This window comes from Sebastes umbrosus, chromosome 6, assembly GCF_015220745.1.
Source record: "Sebastes umbrosus isolate fSebUmb1 chromosome 6, fSebUmb1.pri, whole genome shotgun sequence".
Taxonomy (NCBI): domain Eukaryota; kingdom Metazoa; phylum Chordata; class Actinopteri; order Perciformes; family Sebastidae; genus Sebastes; species Sebastes umbrosus.
The window spans coordinates 1,292,244-1,318,121 of NC_051274.1; the positions used below are offsets into that span (position 1 = coordinate 1,292,244).

Here is a 25,878-nt window from a genome sequence, read left to right on the forward strand (position 1 = left end):
CCATCCACATCCACATAGAGCTCTGCTAACAGGTGCTCCATCCACATCCACATAGAGCTCTGCTAACAGGTGCTCCATCCACATCCACATAGAGCTCTGCTAACAGGTGCTCCATCCACATCTACATAGAGCTCTGCTAACAGGTGCTCCATCCACATAGAGCTCCGCTAACTTGGCTTCTCAAAGTAAATGAGATGAGTGCTGCTGGCTGGAGAACTGGCTGCATGCTCAGTCGCCCTGGAAAGGAAATTATTACACAAATTTGTAAATATACTGTTACTGTGGAGGAGAGTAAACAAAACAGTTGTCAGAATTAATTGCCATGGATAATTTAATCTCACTTAGTGTTCTGTGAATCAACAAAGAATTCATCTTGCATGAGTTTACACAGGCTGAATCAAACAGTGTATCAAAGCAGGAGGGTCAAAGAGGGATAAATCTGAATCAGTACACAATCTGACAAAATATCCTTTCCAAGAACTGTGACCAAAATGGAAAAAACATGCTGACCAATGTACAATTGATCTTAACCCTGGAATCAATTCCTATAGTTGTGTCAGCGATCAACCAACCAATCAACTAAGAACAAATACAGTTATGAACAGTTTGAGTGGAAGAGGAAGTTTCAGAAATGCACTCCACTTGACCTTGATGAAATGATTTGTTTGGCAGCTTGGCAGCAGTGAAAGGGATTTTTTCTCATGCAACACCCTTGAATGATCACAACAGTGTGCATCCACCCACACTCTCATAGACATTCTCTCAAAATCCAGAGTTTAAGTGCCTGAAAACTGGGGAGAAACGTAATATACTTTAACATACTTTGAAAAAAAAGAAAAAAACATGCATCATGGGAAATGTATTATGCAGTTTCAAAGCTGGGATCCACATTAAGGGAGGGACCCTCTGTAAGACAAATATGGGGCCCCACTGACTAATGTGCACGCATGAGGGAGTGACCAGATACATCCTACTTGTAACTGTCCCATCTGACAGCTGTGTCAAAGGCCAGTGAGTTTTTAATTGATGCTAGCTTTTAGCCCTGATAAAAAGTCACTACAAAATGAGTTTATTGTTAGTAAACTGCAGGTTCATGTCATGTATGTGTGGTATGAGGCTATACGTTATGTATATTTTTTAAATCTCCTAGCCTAGGGTATCATAGAATTTTCTGAGGAGTCTTTTGCTATGTAGTATCTTTCTGGAATTTCTAAAATTACTAAAATCACTGTTAAAATGAAGGGACTGTGCTACATTATAAAAGAAAAAAATATACTATTGAACAAATTATGAAAATTTAAAAACTTAAATTAAATATTTTGTTTCCATAGACACCTAAATCGCAAACAACAATGGAAACTTAAATTGATATCCCGTCTGTTTCCTGCACATTGCTATGTGCTGTCGTTGTCTGTTCCCAACATCTGCTGAGGGAAACAATCTGGAAGGCATTGTCTCTTTCTTTTTTTCTTTTTTTCCAGTGATGCAACTGTCCACAGAAGGCACATCACAGCTGTAGTAAACTGTAGACCACGCAGTTGATTGCATACTAATGATAATTTACTAGAGCTGACTTAGTAGTGTAGTAGTGCAGACAGATGGCAAAATAACACTAGAAACTGTACTATAAATAAAATAAATAAATCTAATTTATCAGGCTTATAAAAAGGTGTGCCATTAGCCTCTAAATACTTAAACTGAGATGTTCTTTTAAAATGTACACACAGGTAAATCCACAATATTCTGCAAGTGAGCCCACATTGAAATAATATAAACTTTAGATAGAGTGAATCATGCAGAGGGAAGTGAAGTTTGAGTGTGATTGTTGGGTTAGGATGCCCCCTGCTGTGGCCTTAGGGGCAAACTAAAAAGAGCAAAGTCAAAGTGAAATGAAACAAATGTGTTGGTAGATATGTTCCTTACTGAATAACGGGGCCTTGGCTCTGGATCCAAAGGAGCTGATTGATCATGAAAATAGCCGTGATGAAATTGAATGTACATGATGAAACTGAATGTAAGTAAGATAAGGACAGATAAAGATAAGATAAACTAAACTTAATTGATCTGCAGGGAAACAGAACTGCCACAGCAACAATTTAATAACCTTAAAACTTAAAAAAACTAAAATACTATTATGATCATCTATATGTTCAAAATGAAGCAGTAAAAGTACTAAATAATATGTACACCATACATTAGTAACTGTAAAGTGTATTAAGACACAAATGGCCATAATTAAGTTAGAAAAATGCCAATAAATTTGAAAAAATGGCACTTGAGGTAATGAAGCCAATGGTGGGTAAATAAAAGTATCGAAATAACTTTTACATACTTCCAAAGTTACTTTATTAAGCTATTTTATCAGCCCAAAACTGAGGGTACATAATAGCTTAGACTCTAAGCTATTATGTACCCTCAGCCTGGAAATATGTCCTCTAAGCCTTAGAGGACATATTTCCAGTTACAGATATTCAGTACACATTGTTTCCCACATAATGTGTGTAATCCTGTAGCTTGGTGTATACTCCTGCTTTTAACTGCTGTGGTAAACTCAAATTACATAGGATTCTTTTAAAGGCCTCTGTTCTCCATCAGCTTCTTTCTATCGGTGATGGGGTCCTTCACGAATACACAATTTTCTGCCAAAGTTAGAACAGCTTTGGTTAGAGATTTCCGTAGGGATGCACCAATCCAACTTTTTCAGTCTTGATACCAATAGCGATACCTGGGCTTTGGGTATGGGGTTATACCGAGTACCAATCTGATACTTAATTAATAAGCTGTATGTCTCACTGTGTGGAAGTGACTGGGATCATTCTTTTATGTGTAAGGCAACATCAGACTTGACTTAAACATTGCTTTCTTAACTTTGTAAAACAAAATGTAACAAATAAATACATAGATAACATCAATTTAGTGAATTGTTATTTATTATTAAAATAATATATTGCACACAGACAACTTACATAACAGGAATTACAATTCAAATATAAACCTTTTTAATGCAACAACAAATTGGTCAAAACTTAAACAGGAATTTAAATCCCAGTATATACAGCTCTGGAAAAAAATAAGGGACCACTTCAAAATTATCAGTTTCTCTGGTTTTACTATTTGTTGGTATGTGTTTGAGTAAAATTAAATTTTTTGTTATATTCTATAAACTACTAACAACATTTCTCCCAAATTTCAAATAAAAATATTGTCATTTAGAGCATTTATTTGCAGAAAATGACAACTGGTCAAAATAACAAAATAGATGCAATGTTTTCAGATCTGGAATAATGCAAAGAAAACAAGTTCATATTAATTTTTAAACAACACAATACTAATGTTTTAATTTAGGAAGAGTTCAGAAATCAATATTTGGTGGAATAACCTTGATTTACAATCACAGCTTTCATGCGTCTTGGCATGCTCTCCACCAGTCTTTCACATTGCTGTTGGGTGACTTTATGCCACTCCTGGGGCAAAAATTCAAGCAGCTCAGCTTTGTTTGAGGGCTTGTGACCATCCATCTTCCTCTTGATCACATTCCAGAGGTTTTCAATGGGAATCAGGTCTGGAGATTGGGCTGGCCATGACAGGGTCCTGATCTGGTGGTCCTTCATCCACACCTTCACTGACCTGACTGTGTGGCATGGAGTATTGTCCTGATGGAAAAAACACTCCTCCGAGTTGGGGAACATTGTCAGAGCAGAAAGAAGTAAAGAAGAGCCAGGCTGAGGTTTGCAAAAGACCATAACGATTGGACCATAGAGGACTGAAGAAAGGTCATCTTCTCTGATGAGTCCAATTTTCAGCTTTGCTCAACACCTGGTCGTCTAATGGTTAGACGGAGACCTGGAGAGGCCTACAAGCCTCAGTGTCTCGCAAATACTGTGAAATTCGGTGGAGGATCAGTGATGATCTGGGAGTGCTTCAGCAAGGCTGGAATCGGGCAGATTGTCTTTGTGAAGGACGCATGAATCAAGCCAAAGTACAAAAGTACAAAGTTGTCCTGGAAGAAAACTTGCATCCTTCTGCTCTGACAATGTTCCCCGACTCTGTGTTTTTCTCTTTGCTTTTATTGCTGCTTTGTAGTGGGCAGGTTTCAGCTGGAAAAGGGGATGTCAGGTGTTTCCGTGCACCAATTACAGTTTAGCAAATTTTAATAAAAATGTGATAACTGTTGTGAAGTTGTTTGCTAATGTTGCCAGGCAGCACTCTAAATCAAATTTGATCAAACAACTCTCATGATGAAGCTGATTAGCTGAGATTTTGAGTGTTAAATAAATAATAACTACGGATTTGTTTTTTTCCCAAACCTTAAGTTTGATTGTTGCTTATTTAGCTAGAAGCCAAGGCAGCTTTCATGTACGTCTTTTCTGTTGATTTATTTATTTGGGCTACCAGGAAGTCCCATTGAGATCAAACATCTATTTTACAAAAGAGACCTGGCCAAGGTAGCCGCCGTACAAAATCACAACACTTTAAAATACAACATCTGCAACATATGTATTGTATGCAAAAATGAACAATAAAACAGAAGAGCAGCTGTTTAACACAGTGGCCTCTTAAGAAAGACAACATGCCTCCATCACCACATTCTTTATGACATTAAATTCATGGGATGATGAGAACAGTGTAAGACCACAAAATCAACTGCTACAGTCTTCTTTGTTGATCTTCCAGTCGACTGAAAGGTGAAAATAATCTAGCAAAATAGTGAGCTATTATAGGCAAGATCAATAACTTTGAGCTGAGGTCCCATTGTATCTTATATTATGCAAATAAAGTAATAAAAACACGTATAGGCTTGAAATAATTATCAATTCAATATTTATATTGTCTGAATGTGTTTTCCTTAATCCCTCAAATAATGTCCTTAATTCTACAACATGTTATCCATGCCGTTGCGCTCGCGTTCCCTAAAAGAGGAAAGAAAGGGAATTGAAGCTAAAGCGGAAGTTTGGAGCAGTGTGTGCTCTTGTTCCGCCTGCGCTCCCTGCTCTGTACCGTGGATGGAGAAGAGAACGCTCTGTTCTCTCTCTCTGCGCCTGTTTGTAAACCTGCGTCAAAAGCACGTGATCCTGTTGACGCCATTCTGCGCGACGTCCAATCAGAAAACGGGGGTGTGTTGGGTGGGCGTGGTTTGTTTGTGTTGCTGTGAAAATGTCGATGAACAGGAGTTTTCATGAATGCGAGGGACCACTCTGGGTTTGATCCTAACTGGGAGGTTGATGGGAGGTAATGGCAGCGGTGACGGACTAGTAATGCGTAGTAAAGAGAGCGGAAGTGTTGCGGAAGAGGCGCTGTCGGTAAGTCATCGAGACTGTTTATTTACATTTGGCTACTGGTCCAGTCAATCTTATCCCATCAATTACATGGGCATTGATGATACAGTGCCTATATGGCGGCCGCTAGGCTGTTTTAGTCATATGGTTGTTTAATTATCATTTGTTTTAAAACTGTTTATTGTTTTTTATTAAAGGTCAGTGATCATTCTCGCTTCACCGTGATTTGATTATTGTAGTGCGCACTTTCCAGCGTTGTTTCCAACGTTTCCCGGAAATACGCAAGGTATTTGCTCTCAGCTGTTTCCATATAAAACATATCGTGGGTAAGGGGGGGGGGGTATTTGTGCCTCATTGTGTTCGGAGCCAGTGAGAGGGCAGTGGAGCAGGGTGGGATGGAGAGATGGAAAGGAACAGTGTGGGATGGAGAGGAGCATGGTAGGGTGGAGAGATGGAGAGGAGCAGGGTGGGATGGGGAGGAGCAGGGTGGGATGGTGGGATGGAGAGGAGCAGGGTGGGATGGAGAGATGGAGAGGAACAGGGTGGGATGGAGAGATGGAGAGGAGCAGGGTGGGATGGAGAGGAGCATGGTGGGATGGAGAGATGGAGAGGAGCAGGGTGGGATGGAGAGGAGCAGGGTGGGATGGTGGGATGGAGAGGAGCAGGGTGGGATGGATGGTGGGATGGAGAGGAGTAGGGTGGGATGGAGAGGAGCAGGGTGGGATGGAGAGGAGCAGGGTGGGATGGAGGGTGGGATGGAGAGGAGCAGGGTGGGATGGAGAGGAGCAGGGTGGGATGGAGGGTGGGATGGAGAGGAGCAGGTTGGGATGGAGAGGAGCAGGGTGGGATGGTGGGATGGAGAGATGGAGAGGAGCAGGGTGGGGTGGAGAGGAGCAGGGTGGGATGGTGGGATGGAGAGATGGAGGGGAGCAGGGTGGGATGAAGAGGAGCAGGGTGGGATTGTAGGATGGAGAGGTGTGTGCTGGATGCTTGCTGCTGCAGGAGGATGTTGCGCACTTCAATTTACCTCCGGAGTGAGTGCTCTTTGCATCCATGCGGTACTGCGTAATGATTTCATTTTGTGATGGTAGATGTTGTTATTGTCTATGTCTATATTATTTTTTGTTTGCTAGTAGTAGTTTACACTTGAATACAATTGATTCAACTTATTATATCCCTAATGTCGGAATTCTAAGTAGCAGGAGTTTAATTTAAAGTTAAAGAGGACGGGGAATTACTTTAAACTAATGTTTTGGAAAAACAAAATCTATATTGTTGCTACTTTTTCACAAAATTTAAATTATAGTCCACTGACTTTGAATTGTGTCACCTGTCAGTGTGTCATGTTGTGCGTAGTTAGCACCATTTCCAGCTGAGCATACTGTAATTCATTTATACCATATGTCAAGAAATGTAAAATGAGTTACTACTTCATTCAACAGCATTTTGTTGCATATAGGCATAAAGTTGACATTATATAAGTTTGTTTTTTTCATTGTTCATTTGCAGAAATAGATTTTCTTCAATGATTTTTTTTTTTTTTATTTAAATAACGTATTATTGATTATTTCGGGATATATTTGTGTTGTTTGTGAACCTAAAGTGCGTGTGCCTGCTGTGCCAGTGCCTTGACTCAGCTCCAACCATCCAGAGGTTTCTATGTCATACGCACTTTTTATTCCTGATGTAAACAAACCCTCCAGAAGCAATACCCTCACTTTAACACAGGGTGGCGTATTTGTGCAGGCTTTTACAGAGCATGAAGTTATCAGTTCTTGGAATGAGTCAGATATTTGAAGTATTCATGCAACACTACAGAGTGAGGGTAAAACAGCATTTTGCACATTTACATGAGAGCAAGGGTATTAATGTTTTCATCCATTTTGTGCTTTGTATCTTTGTTGACAGGAGGACTAGTGCTTTGGAAAAAAAATGGCCCGACATCTCCTGACGTCAGAACCCCAAACCGACTGCAGTCGGCTCACCGATTGATTTGCTGACTGCTTCAGAGGCACAGTAAGAGAAAATGTTGTTTCATGGTGTGATAGACTGGGCTCTAAGGAAATAAATATGTTGGAGAATAGAACATCACAACAAAGGTAAGCTTAGAAATTGCTTGCCTTCCAGATAAATATTGCTATTTCTCTTTCCACAGAGGGAAAGCAGGTATTACTTTTGAACTTCATGTGAAAGGTAAGAGCCAGTACACTTCACAGCAAACACAGCCAGCAGCATCAAGGATGAATGGCACAACGCTGCACTGTTTATATTAATTATTGTCATAGCTGAATAACAGTTGGCCAGTTGCACAAAATTATAAAAGCCTACAATTGCACAGCATCAAAGTGTCACATTATATCTGTACAAAGGTAATTTTTCTCTGACTTTGTCTAACACTGTGATGCCAGAAACCGCTGAGCTAAGGGGAAACATTTGAATTCACTGTGTTGTATGTTTGACATGTCTCGAAATAATGTCTGGGATTTCCTCATGACCTGCCGAGGACAAGGCTCTTCTTGTTCATCATACAGGGAATGATGCTGGAACACGTGCTGACATCCTCAGAGAGAGCCTGTCTGCATTCTTCAGTGGTAACCAGGTAATAACAGAAAAAAGATTACACTGTTTACTTTGAATAAAACACTGTAAGAACATTTTTTTTTTTTGCCTAAATGTGTGTGTGTGTGTGCGCATTTAGGAGTCCATTGTTCCCAATACAGCCAAAAGCAATATCAATGGAGCTGACTGGGCACCTTTCCAAGGGAGAGATTAAGGTTTAGGAAGTGGAACAGGCATGGCTGATAGATGACATGGCTAAAATTAACACACTGCCCACTGGATGAGGAGCATAAATAGCAGACAGGAAGGGCCGGCACTTGAATGCATCTTTAAAGCCGTAGCGTGTCTCTGTCAGCATAAACACAAACCGCTGTCACAGTGAAACCTCCTGTTCTCGTTAGAGGCTGCAGGATGTTGGGAAAAGCAATCATTCCCAAGTTATCAACATCGAACTGCCACGGGCACATGACAGCATTCAATATAAGAGACACTAAATTCATCAGTTATTTGATATAGAGTGAAAAGTAATGCGTTTTAGAAATGCAACTATTTTATCAATCAATCAAACTTTATTTGTATAGCACCTTTCATATCAGGTTAGTGCAGTTCAAAGTGCTCCACAGATGACTGACAAGCCGTAAATAAGGCAGATCAAGTGTGGACGTGAAAACAACAGAAAAGACAAAAACTATTCAGCCATTTGACAATATGAGGCCAATGCACGCAAGATGATAACAATGTGATAGAATAGTATTAAAAGCTATAATAACAGTAATTGTAATAAAACAATGTAAAATAAAAACTAGATTAATAGAATAACAGTAAAATTATAGAACTTAAATACAATAAGATACATGATTAATAAAATACAAACACTTTTGCAACTTAAATACAATAAAATAATGTAAAAATTAGGGCTGTCAATTGATTAAATTATTTCATTGCAATTAATTGCATGATTGTCCATGATTAAATTAAAAATGAATCACACTTTTTTTATCTGTCCAAAATGTATTTTAAAGGGGGCGCCCGATAGCTCAGTTGGTAGAGCAGGCATCCTTATATCAATGCTGAGTCCTTAGCGCGGCAGCCATTTCCGCATGTCACCTCCTCTCCCTCTCACGCTCTCTAAACTGTCCGCTGTCCTATCAATGAAGGCTTGAAAATGCCCAAAAAATGATCTTAAAAAAAATATATATATATATATATACCTTAAAGGGAGATTTGTCAAGTATTTAATACTCTTATCAACAAGGGAGTGCTTGCTTTATGCAAATGTATGTTTATATTTATTATTGGAAATCAATTAGCAACACAAAACAATGACAGATATTGTCCAGAAACCCTCACAGGTACTGCATTTAGCATAAAACAATATGCTCAAACATGGCAAACTCAAGCCCAACAGTGGGAGACTCGTGGGTACCCATAGACCCCATTTTCATTCACATATCTTGAGGCCAGTTTTTCCTCGGCAAAATTTAGCGATAGTTTGGAGCGTTATTTAACCTCCTTCGCGACACACTAGTATGACATGGTTGGTACCATTAGATTCCTTAGGTTTCTCTAGTTTCACATGATTTCTGGACCTTCACTAGCTCTAAAACAGTAACTAAAAATCACAAGTGGCATTAAAACGATTTTGCGTTAACACGATGTTATCGCATTAACTTTGACAGCAGTAGTAAAAATATCTACAGTATCTTCTTAGCAGGAAATGTGGCACCAAACCAAGTGCTCAACTTACATTCATATTCCTCAGTTTTATTATCTTGCATACATAAATCTTCACCCTAGAAGAGAAGATAGACCTCAATCCTCAGATCAATACCCTCAGCATCTACCAGCCTGCTCAGAGCAAACATGCCCTGATCCCTCAGATCCCATATAGCCCGAGAGTGAAAGCTGATTTGTTTGGCGATGCTCTCCTTTCTCAGTCCTGTAAGGTGAAGCTGTAGGCTCCATATCCTCTGGCTCCAGTGGGGAATTAGGACAGCCCGAGCTACAAGTGCTTTAGGGAAGAAAATGTTTACAGCCACATGGAACTCTTGACCTGTAACTGGAGGATAATGGAAAAGACGAGACATTAAAATAGAGGGATGGTTTATGCCTTGTGTAAACTACAAAGTTTAGGTGGTCAGTGAGTCTGCACTGCAACGTAGTACTAGAGTTCTAGCACACAGTTGTGATGTTAGGAATGCACATTGTGCCCAGTGGAAGTATTTTTCCAAGTTTGTAAAACAAATGAATTATTGGTGGTCAGTTGACACAATTAGTTTAGCTTTTTGTTAACTGAAACAAAGCTTTTATTTCAGCTAAAGGGGACTTTATGCTTCACAAATGTGGACAGATCTAATAGCAGCCTTGTTGAGAACAGAAAAGCTCATAAAAAGAGACCTAACTAAGCTGGGTCCTCTTATTTGCACTATCACAAAAATTGGCAATTTTTTGTAGCTACACTATCACAAATTTGGCTAATTACTACCATGATAGATATAAACATTATTTTTCATTGGACTTGCATTCCCCAGAAAGATCCCCTCCTCATTGTAACACCGAATAAGCATAATGCTTACTACCAGTTATAAATATAGTGATAAACAGAAACCCATTTCAATTTGAATCATGTTAATACCACTTTGTTTTGCCCTGATATTCCGGCTGCATTGTAATCAGATGTCTCTGTAGCTTGGCCGGCTTCATGGCTTCGTTCACTAGTACCTGAAGACACATGACGCATTTTAGTCTCCCATTGCTGTCGCTTGATATAACCCTCGTCATATTCTCTCAATTTAGCTAGTTTGGTTTTAGCGCCCCTTGACGATATGGACTATCTCTAATTTTTCTCCATGCTCGCCAGCTAGCTAGCTGGCTAATAAGCTAAGCACTAGCAGGAACGGTTGGTTGTGCCCAGAGTGAAGAGACTGATTCATGGCAGATTAACGTGATTTTTTACAGTCATATCAGAGTTTCTATTGGCCCAAAGCTAACGTGGGTGGGAGTTTTATTGGTGCATATTGTCCCCATCTGTAAATAGAGCACAATTTTATCATTTATAGCAAATTATTTTGTCCCTGGACCCCACTTTGAGAATCACTGTTGTATATAATAGAATACTAGTATAATTTGGTCCCATTGTTGTTCATGTGGCATTGGTTGGCTGGCTACTGTAGCATTCCCAAGGCTGTATTTGCCTTGACTCCTATCAATGTTAAAAGTAAAATAAAGTCAAATTGTTGATTTTTAGGGCATTATTTTACACTCTAAAAAGTGTTTTCCTCCTTTTATCTCCCCACAGCTCCATCCGTCTGATTTCCACTCCAAACGAAGAATCATCTGATCAAGGTATGTGAACAATCAGATAAAACTGCAACGACTCAAGTTCTTAAAATACACTCTGCTAATGTTTGACTGAACCAAAACAGACTATAAATAAGACAGGAACGCAGTCCATTTAAAGGAACAGCTACATTTCTGGTTTTCATTCAATACAATACACAGTCATTTTACAAGATTCAGGATTAGTTTTATTTTGAATAGAAGCAGCGGATAAAACCGTTTCCTTTATTGTGGTAGGAAGCACCAAGAACTGAAAAAAGGAAGTACAAGTGTGGTAGGCCTGTTCATGGTAAAGTGTCAGTGGGGTTGTGACAGTCAATCACCTCACACTGTGTACTATTTTTCAACGTTTGCTCCACTCTGGAGGTAAAAAGAAGCGTCATTGAATAAGGAACGACGTGTATTTTACATCAGAAATCACTGTAGTTACCAACATATGGGTATTACAATAGTATCACATTACAACACAAATATTCCCTTCGGTGCAGATTCAGAGATGAGTGGTATCCCTCCTTCCCCTATTTAAAAAAAGCCAAAAGACCATCGGAGTGCTTATGCAACTGATACACAAGCTGGTGATGTGCCTTTAAAAACAGTGGGTTGTCAGGTGATCGAGGAGGCTCAGTCAGCTCACCCTCACAGACAGAGCAGCCAGTGCGTCTCTAGCCGAGAGCAGAGAGGAGTGCGCCAGAGAGGAGGGCAGCGGAGAGTGAGACCCAATTATAAGGGGACATGGGGGGAAATGGGGACACAGCAGCGTCACAGAGTGGGGGACAGGGAGCCATGGTGGTAGGGTCCCTTTAACTGCAGTCTGCTCATGCTCACTTGCCTTGTGTGGCAGCTAAGCTAGTGTGGTTTTGGCTCAGCCTGATCAAGAAGTTGCGTTGTGTAGCCACAACAGTGATATAAAAGCACAGAGAATTAAGTGCTGCGTCACACTGGGGGTGAGGAATAGCGTGATGCGTGCGCGTGCGTGCACGCATGCGCACGTACATTCGTGTGGGTTCTTGCTCTGAATGTGTGTTAGCTAGAAGTAGCAGTCTTAATAGCAGTTCTGCTGTTGCAACAAGATGAAAATAAAGAGTGCGTGTGTTTGAGAGGCGAGCAGAAAGGGAGAGAGAGGGAGATACAGGGAGGGAGGGAGAGCAAGTCAGAGAGTGAAAGAGAGAGAGCGAGAGATTTTGGATTAGTTGCTACGTCACTTTTTCATGTCAAGAGAAACTGAAGCTGTGATAACAGAAGCCCAGAGTCATCGAGTTTTCCACCTGAAGTCGTCACAATGGTTTCGGACAACCTCGGCTTTCTCCTCCTCTTCCTCTTCCTCCTTGGTAGTTTTGATCTGCTCTACCCGTCTGTGTGTGTGTGTGTGTGTGTGTGTGTGTGTGTGTGTGTGTGTGTGTGTGTGTGTGTGTGTGCGCGTCTGTGTGCACTGTGTAGGTCCTGCGAGCTGGTATCGGGGAGTTTCAACATGGATGCTGAAGATGTGACACAGTTTCTCTAGGTCTTGTTGTGATAGCATGGTAAGGTGTGTGTGTGTGTGTGTGTGGTTTGGGTGGGCAGAGGTGCGACAAAAGGGTTAACAAAAGAATATTCTGGAGGGTTCTTAATATCACAGCGAAGCTCGGTCAGGAATGTTTTGCTGAGAATTATCAAGGCATTCGAACATCGTTTTTTTTTTGCCGCCATCACCTTAAGGAATACGGATGAATACATTGGTGAAAATAGGTGAATACAACCATGCATGGTGCCGTCTGACCTATTATGAAACAGTATCAGACATTGAATACACCATTATATGGGAGTGTGTGCAGACGCAGCCAGGTGGACATTACAGCAGCCTTCAGAAACGACAGGATAAGTTCGTTGAATTCAGTCAATTTTGATGTCACTAGATGTGTACATATACGTGTCTGTGTTGGAATTGCTGGCCTACTTGTTGTGGTTAACTCTTGATGGAGTTGAAGTTAAGAATGAGCATGGAGAGGCAGGCATGTATGAAGGCTGGTTGGGATCCAGCCGTATGTTGCTGTCAGACAGCAGATCAGCTTGGTGTCTGTGGCTAGTGGCACTTTTGTCATGTGATTTGTTTTCACCCTCCAGGGCCACCGGGATTCGGCAAAACCCTTCCCAAGACACATTTGTTTCTGCGTAGTTAGGAGAGACAGAGATGGTGACGCAGTCATTTTTTTTTGGGGCTGGACCTCTCTTCAACCAAGTACACAGCTCATATCTCTCCCTTTCTCTCTCTTATCTGTTCATCTGTCTCTCTCGGAGAAAGGGAGCAGCAGAAGGGGCTAAATGTCACGGATCAGAGAGAGAGAAAGAGAAGGAGAGAAGGAGAGAAGGAGAGAGAAACCGAGACCGAGAAAGAGAGAGAACTTGTTTACCTTGCTCTCTTGGTGACTCTGCTTTGGCTTCTCTCCAGTTGACATGCACTGGACTTCCTAAAGCTGCTGCATCACAGGCCATCGTGCCAAAGCTGGATTCTCATTGGGTGGGAGGAGCTCCACAAGCTGCACAGCAGTGCTCTATTGGCTTATTGCAAGCAGACAGCTGGAGTTCAACATCTGATTGGTTAAAAAGCACTGTTCTCTTATACAAAGGCTTTGCAGTTGCAGATACACTTTTCCATGGATACACAAGTACCGTGTATGTTTATATGGGTTGACCTGTTCATATATTGTTAATGGTAAAACATTTGTTTCCTTTGTAAATGTAGAAAGCTGGTAGGTGATGTATCAGATCACTGCCTGTGTTTTTTTGTGAAGTCATTATCATACATCTATTGTCTAGCCTATGCTGACATTTCTATCGCCGTGATAACACATTGTCTAGTTGGTGCCGTAATTTCCTAATAATTTCTTTGATAGTTTCCTGAAAAGAGCCATTAAATGTGTATTAACGACAGGGAAATAGACATTAATCAGTCTGTAGCATTGAAGGAGATCTATTGGCAGAAATGGAATATAATATTAATAAGTATGTTTTTTTTTTTCATTGTACCTGAAAATAAGAAATGTTGTGTTTTAGTTACCTTAGAATGAGCCGTTATATCTACATATGGAGCCAGCCGCCGAGTTTCTACAGTAGCTCAGAACGGACAAACCAAACACTGGCTCTAAAGAGGGCCATTTGTGTTTACACGTTTTTGCGCCGGCCATCGTAGTTCTCCTACACGCTTGACACACGGGGGAGGTTTCAGTTGGTTACAATCGCCAACCTCACTACTAGATGTCGCCAATCCTACACTCTGCACCTTAAAAGGGATAGTTCAGGTGTTTCTCAGTGGGGTTGTATGAGGTACTTATCCATAGTCAGTGTATCACCTACAGTAGATGACAGTCAGCATGCGCCCAGCTTAGAAAAGAAGACAGGAACCCGCACGGAACCAAAGCAATGTACTGCTGTGGACGGGGCCGGCAGCAGAATGTATTTTAGCCACCTAAAAAAATCAATATCAGTTTAGGTGTACACTATATTTACAATATTTTTGCTGGTTTACCTTGCCTCCAGACAGCTATACAGATGATGTTTCTGACAGGGAACTGAAGCGGTTATCTATGCTCTCGCCAAAGCAACCAGACTCCATTGAGAAAAAAAACTGTAAATTTACCTTGCGGAACACAGAAGTTGCTGGTCTACTGTTGCCTTGATTGGTTAGTTTGTTTGTGTTATTGTGTGACTTTGGTTAGTTCTACAATTTCATTTGAAGTTTGCATTCACCAAACAAAATAGCACAAACAAACTAACCAATTGAAGCAGCGGTAACCCAGCCCACTCTCGTGTTCTGCGAGGTAAAATTACAGTTTTTTTCAATGGAGTCTGGTGGCTTTGGCGAGAGTATAGATACAATGGCTTAAGTTCACTGTCGGAAAGGGCTGTCTAAGGCAAGGTAAAGGGGTGAAAATATTCTAAACACAGCGCACACTAATATTGATTTTTTTTTTTTTAGCTGGGCCTTTCATTTAGGTGTCTAAAATACTTTTTGCTGCCGGCCCCGTCCACAGCAGTACATTGCTTTGCTTCTGTGACTCCCATCTGCTTCTCCAAGCTGGGGGCGTGCCGACCGTCATCTACTGTAGGTAGACTATGGATAAGTACCTCATACAACCCCACTTCAAAATACACTGAACCATCCCTTTAAGCAGGTGTTAATTTCCAGACAAATTTCCTTGAAAGAACTGCTAAAATATGAATGACTGGAAATACTGACAGAGATCCATTTAAAGGGACTGTTTGTAACTTTTTACATGTATAAATCTACCGGGTCGGTTTCCCATGCGCGCTCAGACTTTCGTCTGGTCAGCTAACATTACTGCCAAGCAGCTGAAATATAGAGTGATATTGTGGTTTTAGCTGACGTGTGTCTCCTCACTGTGTTGAGCGATGCTCCTTCATGTCTATGTAGAGCGAGCCCGGTGCTGACTTTCGTTGACTTAACGGCCACAGGTGTTGCTGCTAACAAGCATTTCTGAAAATTACAAACAGTCCATTTAAACCAGAGTAAATATGTTTATTTGATGACAACATTTTATTCTCCATATTCTTGCCTGTTGACACATTTCATATTCTTGCATGTAACCAGTAGCCTGCTGTGCAGTGACAATGTCTAGGCTGCACCAGCAATTAATCAGAGTTAATTAATTGGAAATGTACACGGTCTGCGTGTGAAATCGCATGCTATGCACTACTGTGTACTACTACTGTGTGTGAATTAACAGTAGTATGTATCTTTTCGGATGCACTGAACTGTAATTACCACATCACTTCCTGAGAGCCTTCTTGCCGGTTGGAGAGGCGTAACCATGGCAACCCGTGCCAACAATCAGCTTTACCGGCATCTGCAATCCTAATTTTAAAAACATATTACGCCTAGCAAAGTGAAATCTCATACTTGCACTTAGATTGAAGAGTTATTGACGTTACAGCAGAGCTACCGCTTTAGTCGCTGTCCGTCTTTTGTCCGTTATGAATGTTGTCGTCACTACCGCATCGCATTGTGGGCAGTGTCTGAAATTCTTCCTCACCTCTGATATCTATGTAGAATGCTTTAGAATTGAAAACACTGAGTCAGTGTTAGCAGACATTACAAATATGGAATATATCATGTAACCTTAATTCCTGACTATGTTTAATTTAAGAATTGCTTTTTTTTTTTTAAATAGTTTTTCCTTATATTAAGAAAAATATGTGACCTGACATTTTGACCTGCCGCAGCCAACATTGACCCTGTATTAGGCAGGCGCTCATATCATTCCCTCATTGTGGGATATTTATTTTGCCGTAGTGTCCAGTGCGAGTGAGCAAGAGATATATAGATATAGACAGGCAGATAGATATTGATATTAATGGATAGATATTGATATATATGGATATAGATATATAGAGATAGACATATATAGAGAGAGAGAGATAGATAGATATAGAAATGTCAGAGATATAGAGAGATGGATTGATTGATTTTGGATTAGTTGCTACGTCAGATATAGAGCTAGAGATAGATATAGAGCTCGATATATAGAGTTAGAGATAGATAAATAGATTGATTTTGTATTAGTTGCTATATCAGATATAGAGCTAGAGATAGATATAGATAAATAAATTGATTTTGGATTAGTTGCTACATCAGATATAGAGCTAGAGATAGATATAGAGCTAGAAATAGATAGATAGTATGGAATTTCGGACGCAACCTCCATCTACCAAATGACATAGTCCCTCCCAGGAACCTTCCTACAAATTTACAATGACCCATCAGCTCCTTTCTAGGAAATGATGGAAACTAAGGGGCCTGTAAAGTAAAGTGTTACCCAGGCCTTCCTGTTCACTCTGAACTGTCAGTAAAAGAGAGCTGCTCAGCATCTTCTGCATAGCCTGACACTCTGATACCGGTGAGGAGGAAGGATTTAAATCCCTAGACAAGAGAGGGTTTCTCGTTCTCCTGGCTCGTAGTCCAACGTCCAAAAGATACCACATTCCTGAGATGATGCAAGAGCGTGTGGCTGCCCGTGGTCTGCATTGCAGCTCCAGCCTCTCCAGTCAGCGTCTTTCTCTCTCTCTCACTCTCTCTCCTCTAAATGTGCTGATGGTATAACATACTGTATACTATCGCTGCCTGTTTATTTTTTCTTTATAAAGATGACCGTAAAGAAAATGATGATTCTTAGCATCAGCGCTGAAGCTGGTACTCACCCCATCACTATGGGGGGGGTCATTCCTTATGAATAAGTTAACATTACGGTTAGTTAGTCTGTGTAGGTTTCACATCAACACAAAGCCTAACCCTGACAGTCAGAGATAGAAGTACACTATTCCAGCTCCAGATATGTATATCTTTTTAACAATGAGCTGTATATTAACTTGATCATATTTTGTACGTGTTAACAAGTACGACTGTAAGCTAACAAATTGCTTATCATGTATGTTTCACTGCGGTTTACTCACTCAGTGATTTACTGTTGCTATTATAATCCTATTACTCTGTAAATATGGACCACTGTGAAGACTTTCACCCCCATGGGCTTCCCCAGGATGCTTCACAGTTCCATCCTGATTGTGTCGGTGACCGCTCTCTGAAGGCCTCCTGTCCCTTTAAATCTTTTATAAGCGTTACACAACAGGTCCAGTGGCACACAAGCCACAAACAACCCCGAAAAAGAAAACTGACAGGGTTGGGTTGAGCTAGCCAGGCGAAGGAACCAGACACCTACGGACAGACAGGCCCTCTGATCAGAGCCATCACTGTGGCTACAGTGTAAACACACACACACACACACACACACACACACACACATAGCTTTACATACAAAAGGCCCTGACAAAAAACAAAAAAAGGCTTGGCTCGGTCTATCTGAAGCCTGATAAGGACTTGTAAGGGCCGTGGGGATTTTGTCCTTCCTCTTATTGTGAAAATCAAAGTAAATTGCATCTGATGTTTTGAGGCTGGGGCCAGGCTTCTCTGATTTTGCTTTTGTCAGTTTCGAGAAAAGTGCTATTTGTGCGAGTTGTCATTGTAAACATGAAGAAATGAAGGCAGACTGTGTGTGGGTGTGTGTTCTGGAGAGACAAGGGGGGTTTGGAGCAAGACAATGAATTGTTATTGGTCCTTTCACCTGCATGCAAAGAGTAAAAACAGCAGGAGGGTAAAACCAGATATTAGAAACGGTTGGGTAGTTTTGTACTTTATTGAGAACACTTGGCAACAAGTCAGTGAACTGGCCACTACCTGTCCTTGCCCCACCCTCTCAGTGTTTAGTAGCTGCGTGTCTGCGTCATGGCTCTCATTGCCAGCGATTGACTGCCACTTCCTTGCTTTTTCCCTTGTAGTGGCCGGAGAGTGACGCACCGTCATCCCCACTGTTCCACCGAGAAACAGAGAGAAGAGGACTCATGGAGATCTGTGTGTGCAGAGCTGCAGGTGAGTCTGAAAGACAGTGGCAGTGTTTTGTGCGTCTGTTCTTGTTTGGCCCTTCACACATCCGTGAAGCTTGGATCAAGTATCAGATCAGTCATGTGGGCGTGTTAGAGACAAATGGACAGAGAGAGAGGAGGGGAGGTGGAGGGGGAGTGCTTTCTCAGTGGTTTTCCATTTCATCACTCTCTCTCTTTCTCACTTCATCTACTTCCCTCCTCTGCTTTCTGTCCCAAACCAGGGCAGGGCACGAGCATGAGCCGAATCCATCCCAGAGTGCATCACACTTGAGGTCTCTGATTGACAGTCTCCCAAGATGCTGTCAGGATTCCCTGGAACCTACTCTTGGTCCTGTGAAAAACAAGGTAGAGAAAGACACAATTTAAAGCTTACTATGCCTTATTACTAATTCATCAGTGTAATGGAGACCACTGAGGCATTGTTTAAAAAAATAATTAACTACTTGCAAATGGCAAGGCCTCCAGATGAACCAAGACTTAACACAGCAGTGTATCTAACAGCTGTTATCTCTTCAGTGTCCCCTCACACATCTTATTTAAAGGGGTGGTTTGGGTGTTTTGAAGTGGGGTTGTACCCAGAGTAGATGACGGTCGGCACGCCCCCAGTTTAGAGAAGCAGATAGGAGTACCGGCACGGGAGCAAAGCAATGTACTGCTGTGGACGGGGGCAGCAGCAACATTTAGTTTAGTTTAGTTTAGGCTGTCAAGTTGACACAAATTTGTTTTAACGCCACTAATTTCTTCAACACAACTTGCAATTTTTAGGTTGTAGCGGGCTCAGTTTATCATACTAGCTGGTCATGAAGGAGGCTAAATATTCCTTCCTCCTGTCCTCTGCTGATGTCACTCACTGCTGCAGGTGATGTTAGGGCTGGTGGGGGTGGAGGGGGGGCTAGTTTGTCTACCAGTGAGATACATGACAAACTAACCTAAACAGTGAGACTACACAGCCTACTGCCAGCTTTAGTTTCAGTCTTGTGTAGCCGAGGGTTACGCTGCTCCGATACTTTATGAAGATAATAAATGAATACCACGGAGCCTCCGTAGTCTGCAGCGCATCACCGCTTCACGTCTTCCGTTCCTCCCTTCACAATAAACTCCCCGGACACATACACTGAAACACGGCTTACTAGAGGAACTAAAGTCATTCACAACTCAACTAAATAACTAACACGTGTTAACAGTTAGCTGTTAGCCGCCGAGCTAACGTGCTCTGCTTGTGTAAACAGCAGCGGTGGATGAGAGACAGCAGACAGAGCAGATTGAAACGTCGCTTTCCTTCATGTTTAACCGCTTCATCGTGTTTATGCTTGTTGAACAGGTGTAATAACGTATAATAATACTAATATAATAATAATGTAATATCTTGGCTTTACACTTGCAAAGTTTTATTGCACTTACAGCAACGGGCATAGTTTTCAGCTCGTCTCCACCGCGGCCTCTCTGATCAGCTGTTCACTGACTGCGCTGTGTGTGTTGATGTGTGTGGACCTATGAAAGGAGGCTGGGACATGGGCGGACATGGCTCTCGGGGTATGACACATGCGCAGTGAGACTGAAGCGTTGCGATTGGTTCAATTTTGGCGAGGGCAGACCAGATTTTACTGCGCATGTGTTGTACCCTGAAGATATGACGCGTACTCAGCGTCCTTCCAGAGGCCTTGAACAGCAGCAGGAAGAGGCTGCAGCTTTAGACCCGGAGCACGTATGTACGTAGTACTCGTGGCACGATATTTCGTCACATCACTACTATATTTACTTTTGTCAGTTAACCTTGCTGTCAGACACAGTCTGTGGCTGTATTTGAAACCGCCTACTACATACTAACATACTGATGTATGCAGTATACAGTTCATAATGCGTATTGCGTTCCTTAGTAGTATACAGTATGAAACTGTTAAATGTATTCATTTTGCAGTATGCTAGACCAGGCTTTAACCTTTAAACCAGCTCTTAAAATTCTGGACAAAAAAAAGAAACTCATACCACCATTGCAATATTATTGAAAAATGCAGCTTATTGAACTTTGAATTTTTTTTACTTTACATTTCTTACTGTAGATTTTGCTTTTTTTTTGCATACTGCATACTACATTTCAAGCTACATATTGGCCAAATCAGTACGTACTGCTTTTATAGAATGCGTTTTCAAATACAGCCTATGTTTCCATCTGAGAAATTGAGCCGTTCTCTATGCTCTCCCCAAAGCCACCAGGCTCCATTGGGGAAAAAACTGTCATTTTACTTCGGAGAACACGAGACTTGCTGGTCTACCACTGCCTCGATTGGTTAGTTTGTTTGTGTTATTGTGTGACTGGTTAGTTCAAATTCAGCAAAGTCACACCATAACAAACCGATTGAGGCAACGGTACTGTAGACCAGCAACCCCCGTGTTCAGCGAGAATTTTTTTTTTTTTTTTTCAATGTAGTCTGGAGGCTTTTGGCGAGAGCATAGATGTATACCATGGTTTAAGTTCCCCATCGGAAATGGCTATCTCACGGCAAGGTAACCAGGGAAAATAATAAACCCTTACTGATTCTTTTAGGTTGATAAAATAGGCTTTGCTGCTGACCCTGTCCACAGCAGTAGATCGCTTTGCTTCCATGCGATAACTCCTGTTAGCTTCTCCAAACTGAGTTTGTGCCGACCGTCATCTACTGTAGGTAATACACTATGGACTATGGATAAGTACCTCAACCCAACTTCATAACACCTGAACTATCCCTTTAAAGCTTCAGTAGGCAACAAGGTTTCGGCATCACTGGGCAAAAGAGGACACTGGCACATGATTTTTTTCAGATTACCTGTCTCATGCACTACTGTCAGGATATAGTGACTGTTTTATAAAAATCTATTTTTTTTATCATATTTGCTCCATTTCTACCCACTGCTGCTTTAAGTCAACTTTCCCAACTGAAAGAAGGAACGAGTCTATTGTGATTAAATGCGATGTGTATTTGTGTCATTATTGTGAGTGTTTGGTGAAAGCAGCAGTAGGAAGAATTGGAGCAAATAGGATTTTAAAAAAGTCATTTTTATAAAACGGTCACTATATCCTGACAGTAGTGCATAAAACAGGTAATCTGAAAAAAAAAATCATGTTCCTCTGTGTCCTCAGGTGCTCCTAATGGTATCAGCTGGAGCTTCGCCGTCTCTCATCAGCTGTCAATCACTCACAAACTCCAAATGATGCTCAAACTAGGCAGCGCTGATCAAATATGAATCAATATTCTGTTAGTGTAATGCCTATTTCTCTCCTCAGATGTTTTCAGAAACATCTTGTACATACGGTCACTGTTTAGCTGTAAAATGAGTGTGACTCGGCCGCCATGTTGAGATCAGTTGAGGAAATACCAAGCACCGCCCGCTAGGGATGAACCGATCCGACTTTTTCAGTCTCGATACCGATAGCGATACCTGGGCTTTAGGTATCAGCTGATACCGAGTACCGACCCGATACCAGTGTTTAATTAATAAGCTGTAGGCCTCACTGTGTGGAAGTGACTGGGATCATTCTGTTATGTGTACGGCAACATCAGGCTGGACTTAAACATTGCTTTCCTAACTTTGTAAACCAAAATATGACCAATAAATACATAGATATACATTTATTGAATTATTTATTATTTTAATAATAAAACATACACCAGTAACTTGGTAAAATTAACAGGAATTATAATTCAAATATAAACTTTTTTAATGTAGCAACAAATTGGTCAAAACTTAAACAGCAAATATAATTCCAGTATATAATGTATATATCATATAAACATAGAGCTGAATTGCATAGATCGGCCCCGATCCAGCTATTTGAGTCTGTATCGGTGCATCCCTACCACCCACCAGCCGGGGCACACTTTCTCATTTTACAGTAACAGAAGTATAACAGAATATAGATTCATATTTGATCAGCGCTGCCTAGTTGGACCCGAGTTCACGAGTGATTGACAGCTACCTCGTTGAATGAACAGCCAATAGGAACGTTTTCTCTCTGAAATGAGAGATGCTAACGAGGGATTATCAACACTTAGTGACAATGTGGCAGCCTGGAGAATAACACTTCTCGGTCACTGCCAAAGACATCAAGAACTCCCAGCAAGCATGCTGATGCTGTGGGAACCAACGCACGGGCATCGATCACAGGGACGTCCCACACCAACACACATGGACGTACTGAGGAGAGATGCTGGACAGTGCTGGCGAGCTAGCCAGATGTATGGTGGACTGAGACAGCTGGAAGCTCCTCTTGAAAGCCCGTCTGGGGACGACCAAATTACATCAATTCCGATAGTTGTATTATCACTCTTTCCATCCACCACTATTGGTTTTGTGTTATTAGTCCTACTTGTATTAGCTATTACAGCTGCTACGCTACTATTCTCTCTCTCTCTCTCTCTCTCACTCTCTCTCGATCTATCTATCTATCTATCCCCCCATCCGGTCTCGGCAGATGGCCTCCCACCCAGAGCCCGGTTCTGCTCCAGGTTTCTTCCCAGTAATCGGGGAGTTTTTCCTGGCCACAGCGTGCTTGGTGGATCTTGTTGGGTCTCTAAACTATGGTGTACGGTCATAGACCTGCTCTATATATAAAGCGTCTTGAGATAACTTCTGTTGTGATTTGACACTATACAAAAATAAATTGAATTGAACTGAATTGAAATGACCTGTGATTGGCCAAAGTCTCTTGTCACAGGCTAGATGCTAAGATGTTATGTACGGTAAGAGCAATTTGTCTTCCATAACACACTTTTCCCCCTTGAAAATATAATGAAAATATTCCAAACTAAACATTTTTATGTATCGCAACTCCTAAGTGTGGGCCTTCTCTCTGGCTACTACCATATCAGTACCTGATTCCCATCTACACTATCTTTCTTTTAGGCTCTATTTTAATTACAGTACATGCAGATATCAAGCAATGTGTGTCTGCAGCATCTGAATCACTCTTTTGTTCTCTCAGATATCGTTCTGTTTCAATGAATCTAACTGAAATGTGTCTGAAATCCCCTAAAGGGAGTTCTGGTCGTATATTCTCCATTATAATGGAGAATGACTTCTTTCTTGTGTTAAGCTAACAACTCATTTTACTAATTGTTTTCCACTGTTTTCTAATCTCATTAATGCCAATTTCCATTCTTTTTTAGATTCGAGGTTGTTTTACGCCACAGAAGGATGCTTTTTGGCAGATGAGCCCCCCTTGGAAGCTGGCTTCAGATGGTGGCTTAGAATATTGTCATCTATCTAGCACCATTTGAAATCAGTGTTCTTGGGGTGGGAAGTGGATTTCACTGGCCAGCAACAGGCAGCTGTGAAGTGTCGCCAGAGGGATAAAGGTATCACCCCCTGAAGCACTACTCTACAGTGACGTTCTGACAGCTCAAGCTCTTTGTCCTCTCTCCAAGGTTGACTGATTACTTTTGGTGTTCAGAGTATGCTTTTGTTTCTAGCACCATTTGAAATCGGTTACAGTGAAGAACACATGTCATCTTACCTTGAGGAGGATTTTGCAAGTAAGCTGTGCTCTTTATTTTACAGACTGTGGATTGACTGTAGTGAAATTACAAATTACTGTGTTTAATTATAAATTAAACAAAATGACACTCCCCTGGATCTTTCATTGATATCTAAATTGATATTTGGAGGAAGAGGTATAGAGCGGCGAAGTCCCATCCCTTCCGGTGGACCACCATGGGACCTTATTTTAGTAAAAATATGAATGTAGTCAACGGCGAGAGACAAATAGTTTTTTGATCCCATTTGAATTGCGCCATGAATCACACATACAATGTTTGATAATTTAAAACATCATTTTGAAAGGCAAGAAAATCTGTTTGTTGTAAAACTGTTGAAGTATCAGACTGAAAATATGTCATTAGAAAGACGACACACCCAAAAGTCGCGTAAGTGACGTCTCTCGCTGGAGCTACAATGCTGTGTGTTTTGCTCTGGGATGGACTCACATGAGCAACGGGTCTCGCTCGTTCTCTCACTTCCTGTCTGAGAAAAAGACCAGAGGCCTGTACTACGAAGCAGGATTTGTGGTTAGCGAGGTAACTTCAGGGTTAACCGTTCAGGGTTTTCAGTCTTACGACGGTGGTTCACTTCTTACTGGGATGGATCACCATGGTAACTGATGATGAGCTGACCTGCTCCGAAGCAGGTTATGCTCCAGAAAAGAGGTCAACTCGTATGAAAGCACTGCCGACTGTACTGACCAATCAGAGCTCCGTGAACCGATCATATGATAATATTTCACGAATACAAAAAAGTTACAGTCATAATCAGACTAAAAACAACACAGTTTAAACTGACAGAACCAGGAAGGACAGCTGGCTGTATGCTGTGGGTGTTTACCGCTTTGATTTATATTTTTATATTTATTTTTTTACTTGCTCTCAAGTCCGTTTCACACCGCCGGAGACGGGGACGCAGCTGAAAGAAGGCTGAAATAGTTCTACACGCCATGTTATTAATAATAACCAAATGTAGGCTACTGTAATCTATTCATCCATACTCTTCTGAAAACTAGTTATATATCACTGCCCCATCTAGACGTCTATATCTGACTTTTGAGTGTTCCGTTAAATTATTAAGTCTGTTAATTTACATATTCACATGTCGTGATTTTTTTCTTTCTCCAGCTGTTCTTCCTGCATCTGGCAGCTTCAACTGTGTTACTTTTAGTCTGAATTATGTGTTTAACTCCTTCGTATTTGTCTAATATTATTATTTGCTCTTCCTTTGTAAAAGATGTGCCGCTCTGCTGACAGTAGACTAGTCCATGTCTGTGATTGGTCATATGGTGCAAATCCCGCCCCTTTCACATGAACAGCTCATAGTCAGATGGATGATTGATTTACTGAGTTGATAACCCCCGTCCCAGGATAGCGGTTGTTCGGGTTAGTGAAACCAGATAAGGAGAAGATACCCTGGGTATGTTGAACCGAGTTAAGTTAGCTAGCCAGCTAGTGTTGGTGATGTATATTGTGCGAGACGAGAGATGTAGTTCACTGAGCCGTTACACACTAAACTAAATGACACTGTGACAAACCTACGACAAACTGCCACTTTGTTGACTTGAATTTTTGTTTTAAATTGATAAACATCATATGTGATTCGTGTCGCAATTAAAACGGGATCAAATAACTTTTTGTCTCTTGCCATTGACTACATTCATTTTTTCCCAAAATAAGGTCCCATGGTGGTCAACTGGAAGGGACGGGACTTTTCCTCTTTTCAGATCCTTTAATTAAGTCACAATCCCACACTGTAA

The 25,878-nt window shown here is 41.2% G+C and overlaps 1 long non-coding RNA gene across 1 annotated transcript; it reads left to right on the plus strand.

The window, feature by feature from the left end:
• The first annotated feature begins 4,974 nt into the window (after nucleotides 1-4,974).
• LOC119489230 lies at nucleotides 4,975-24,210 on the plus strand. Its single transcript, XR_005207132.1, has 7 exons — nucleotides 4,975-5,300; nucleotides 7,185-7,292; nucleotides 7,432-7,875; nucleotides 11,134-11,180; nucleotides 18,501-18,591; nucleotides 18,827-18,950; nucleotides 23,750-24,210. It is a non-coding gene; the product is annotated as an uncharacterized LOC119489230 (long non-coding RNA).
• Nucleotides 24,211-25,878: the final 1,668 nt, after the last annotated feature.